We start from the raw sequence: 4,774 nt of genomic DNA on the forward strand, positions 1-4,774 counted from the left end.
AAACAAATGAAGTGAGTTAAATTTGACTCCAAAGTCCAACACATCACTGGAAGCCATCAACTCAGTGTGTACAGGCTAAACAGCCTGCTTCTACCGTTTAGAGACTTCATGTAGAAATCTCTACATGAGTCCTGTTCAGTGAAATATGGCTGTATGAAAATGGTATTGTTTGTTGTAAAGGTGAGATCTGGTGAAACACTCTGCCCTGTGACTGATCTGTGAAAATAACAGAAAGTGAGTTAAATTTGACTCCAAAGTCCAACACATCACTGGAAGCCATCAACTCAGTGTGTACAGGCTAAAACACCTGCTTCTACCGTTTAGAGGCTTTCATGTAGAAATCTCTGAGTTGAGCTCCAAATGGCTTCAAACTTACCCAGAAGACTCACAGAGACAACACCATCAAGAATCTTGAATCTCAACCTTCTGCCACCTATCCCAAGCTAGTTTCATTCAGGGGCCACATAGGGGCCCCAATCACACAGCTCAAATCAGCGTCCCACACCCATCATACAGTTGTATTTTGGTATTAAAATTCCATTAGAACTTATTAGGTGGCTGTTAGCTCATAAAGTCCACAAAAGGAGCTTTACACACTTGCTTCGGCTTGAGAAGCAAGAGAGTCCTGTTCAGTGAAATATGGCTGTATGAAAATGGTATGTTTGTTGTAAAGGTGAGATCTGGTGAAACACTCTGCCCTGTGACTGATCTGTGTAAAACAACAGAAAGTGAGTTAAATTGACTCCAAAGTCCAACAGGTCATGGAATCCATCAGCTCAGTGTGTACAGGCTAAAACAGCTGCTTCTACCTTTTAGAGGCTTTCATGTAGAAATCTCTGAGTTGAGCTCCAAATGGCTTCAAACTTACCCAGAAGACTCACAGAGACAACACTATTAAGAATCTTGAATCTCAACCTTCTGCCACCTTTCCCAAGCTAGTTTCTTTCAGGGGCCACATAGGGGCCCCAAATCACAACAGCTCAAATCAGCGTCCCACACCCATCATACAGTTGTATTTTGGTATTAAAACTCCATTTAGAACTTATTAGGTGGCTTTTAGCTCAGAAAGTCCACAAAAGGAGCTTTACACACTCGCTTAGGCTTGAGAAGCAAGAGAGTCCCGTTCAGTGAAATATGGGTGTATCAAATTGGTATTTTTTGTTGTAAAGAAGAAATCTGGTGAAACACTCTGCCCTGTGACTGATCTGTGTAAAACAAATGAAAGTGAGTTAAATTTGACTCCAAAGTCCAACAGGTCACTGGAAGCCATCAACTCAGTGTGTACAGGCTAAAACAGCCTGCTTCTACCTTTTAGAGGCTTTCATGTAGAAATCTCTACATGAGTCCTGTTCAGTGAAATATGGCTGTATGAAAATGGTATTGTTTGTTGTAAAGGTGAGATCTGGTGAAACACTCTGCCCTGTGACTGATCTGTGTAAAACAAATGAAAGTGAGTTAAATTTGACTCCAAAGTCCAACACATCACTGGAAGCCATCAACTCAGTGTGTACAGGCTAAAACAGCCTGCTTCTACCGTTTAGAGGCTTTCATGTAGAAATCTCTACATGAGTCCTGTTCAGTGAAATATGGCTGTATGAAAATGGTATTGTTTGTTGTAAAGGTGAGATCTGGTGAAACACTCTGCCCTGTGACTGATCTGTGTAAAACAACAGAAAGTGAGTTAAATTTGACTCCAAAGTCCAACAGGTCATGGAAGCCATCAACTCAGTGTACAGGCTAAAACAGCCTGCTTCTACCTTTTAGAGGCTTTCAAGTAGAAATCTCTCAGTTGAGCTCCAAATGGCTTCAAACTTACCCAGAAGACTCACAGAGACAACACCATCAAGAATCTTGAATCTCAACCTTCTGCCACCTTTCCCAAGCTAGTTCTTTCAGGGGCCACATAGGGGCCCCAAATCACAACAGCTCAAATCAGCGTCCCACACCCATCATACAGTTGGTATTTTGGTATTAAAACTCCATTTAGAACTTCTTATGTGGCTGTTAGCTCATAAAGTCCACAAAAGGAGCTTTACACACTCGCTTAGGCTTGAGAAGCAAGAGAGTCCTGTTCAGTGAAATATGGGTGTATGAAAATGGTATTTCTTGTTGTAAAGAAGAAATCTGGTGAAACACTCTGCCCTGTGACTGATCTGTGTAAAACAACAGAAAGTGAGTTAAATTTGACTCCAAAGTCCAACAGGTCACTGGAAGCCATCAACTCAGTGTGTACAGGCTAAAACAGCCTGCTTCTACCTTTTAGAGGCTTTCATGTAGAAATCTCTACATGAGTCCTGTTCAGTGAAATATGGGTGTATGAAAATGGTATTTCTTGTTGTAAAGAAGAAATCTGGTGAAAAACTCTGCCATGTGACTGATCTGTGTAAAATAACAGAAAGTGAGTTAAATTTGACTCCAAAGTCCAACAGGTCACTGGAAGCCATCAACTCAGTGTGTACAGCCTACAACAGCCTGCTTCTACCTTTTAGAGGCTTCATGTAGAAATCTCTACATGAGTCCTGTTCAGTGAAATATGGCTGTATGAAAATGGTATTGTTTGTTGTAAAGGTGAGATCTGGTGAAACACTCTGCCCTGTGACTGATCTGTGTAAAACAACAGAAAGTGAGTTAAATTTGACTCCAAAGTCCAACAGGTCACTGGAATCCATCAGCTCAGTGTGTACAGGCTAAAACAGCCTGCTTCTACCTTTTAGAGGCTTTCATGTAGAAATCTCTGAGTTGAGCTCCAAATGGCTTCAAACTTACCCAGAAGACTCACAGAGACAACACTATTAAGAATCTTGAATCTCAACCTTCTGCCACCTTTCCCAAGCTAGTTTCTTTCAGGGGCCACATAGGGGCCCCAATCACAACAGCTCAAATCAGCGTCCCACACCCATCATACAGTTGTATTTTGGTATAAAACTCCATTTAGAACTTATTAGGTGGCTTTTAGCTCAGAAAGTCCACAAAAGGAGCTTTACACACTCGCTTAGGCTTGAGAAGCAAGAGAGTCCCGTTCAGTGAAATATGGGTGTATCAAATTGGTATTTTTTGTTGTAAAGAAGAAATCTGGTGAAACACTCTGCCCTGTGACTGATCTGTGTAAAACAACATAAAGTGAGTTAAATTTGACTCCAAAGTCCAACAGGTCACTGGAAGCCATCAACTCAGTGTGTACAGGCTAAAACAGCCTGCGTCTACCTTTTAGAGGCTTTCATGTAGAAATCTCTACATGAGTCCTGTTCAGTGAAATATGGCTGTATGAAAATGGTATTGTTTGTTGTAAAGGTGAGATCTGGTGAAACACTCTGCCCTGTGACTGATCTGTGTAAAACAAATGAAGTGAGTTAAATTTGACTCCAAAGTCCAACACATCACTGGAAGCCATCAACTCAGTGTGTACAGGCTTAAACAGCCTGCTTCTACCGTTTAGAGGCTTTCATGTAGAAATCTCTACATGAGTCCTGTTCAGTGAAATATGGCTGTATGAAAATGGTATTGTTTGTTGTAAAGGTGAGATCTGGTGAAACACTCTGCCCTGTGACTGATCTGTGTAAAACAACAGAAAGTGAGTTAAATTTGACTCCAAAGTCCAACAGGTCACTGGAAGCCATCAACTCAGTGTGTACAGGCTAAAACAGCCTGCTTCTACCTTTTAGAGGCTTTCAAGTAGAATCTCTCAGTTGAGCTCCAAATGGCTTCAAACTTACCCAGAAGACTCACAGAGACAACACCATCAAGAATCTTGAATCTCAACCTTCTGCCACCTTTCCCAAGCTAGTTTCTTTCAGGGGCCACATAGGGGCCCCAAATCACAACAGCTCAAATCAGCGTCCCACACCCATCATACAGTTGTATTTTGGTATTAAAACTCCATTTAGAACTTCTTATGTGGCTGTTAGCTCATAAAGTCCACAAAAGGAGCTTTACACACTCGCTTAGGCTTGAGAAGCAAGAGAGTCCTGTTCAGTGAAATATGGGTGTATGAAAATGGTATTTCTTGTTGTAAAGAAGAAATCTGGTGAAACACTCTGCCCTGTGACTGATCTGTGTAAAACAACAGAAAGTGAGCTAAATTTGACTCCAAAGTCAGACAGGTCACTGGAAGCCATCAACTCAGTGTGTACAGGCTAAAAGAGCCTGCTTCTACCTTTTAGAGGCTTTCATGTAGAAATCTCTACATGAGTCCTGTTCAGTGAAATATGGGTGTATGAAAATGGTATTTCTTGTTGTAAAGAAGAAATCTGGTGAAAAACTCTGCCATGTGACTGATCTGTGTAAAATAACAGAAAGTGAGTTAAATTTGACTCCAAAGTCCAACAGGTCACTGGAAGCCATCAACTCAGTGTGTACAGGCTACAACAGCCTGCTTCTACCTTTTAGAGGCTTTCATGTAGAAATCTCTACATGAGTCCTGTTCAGTGAAATATGGCTGTATGAAAATGGTATTGTTTGTTGTAAAGGTGAGATCTGGTGAAAAACTCTGCCCTGTGACTGATCTGTGTAAACAACAGAAAGTGAGTTAAATTTGACTCCAAAGTCCAACAGGTCACTGGAATCCATCAGCTCAGTGTGTACAGGCTAAAACAGCCTGCTTCTACCTTTTAGAGGCTTTCATGTAGAAATCTCTGAGTTGAGCTCCAAATGGCTTCAAACTTACCCAGAAGACTCACAGAGACAACACTATTAAGAATCTTGAATCTCAACCTTCTGCCACCTTTCCCAAGCTAGTTTCTTTCAGGGGCCACATAGGGGCCCCAAATCACAACAG

The sequence above is a fragment of the Micropterus salmoides genome, unplaced genomic scaffold, assembly GCF_014851395.1.
Source record: "Micropterus salmoides isolate LMB-PRFRI ecotype aquatic unplaced genomic scaffold, ASM1485139v1 Ms_hic_scaffold_3, whole genome shotgun sequence".
Taxonomy (NCBI): Eukaryota; Metazoa; Chordata; class Actinopteri; order Centrarchiformes; family Centrarchidae; genus Micropterus; species Micropterus salmoides.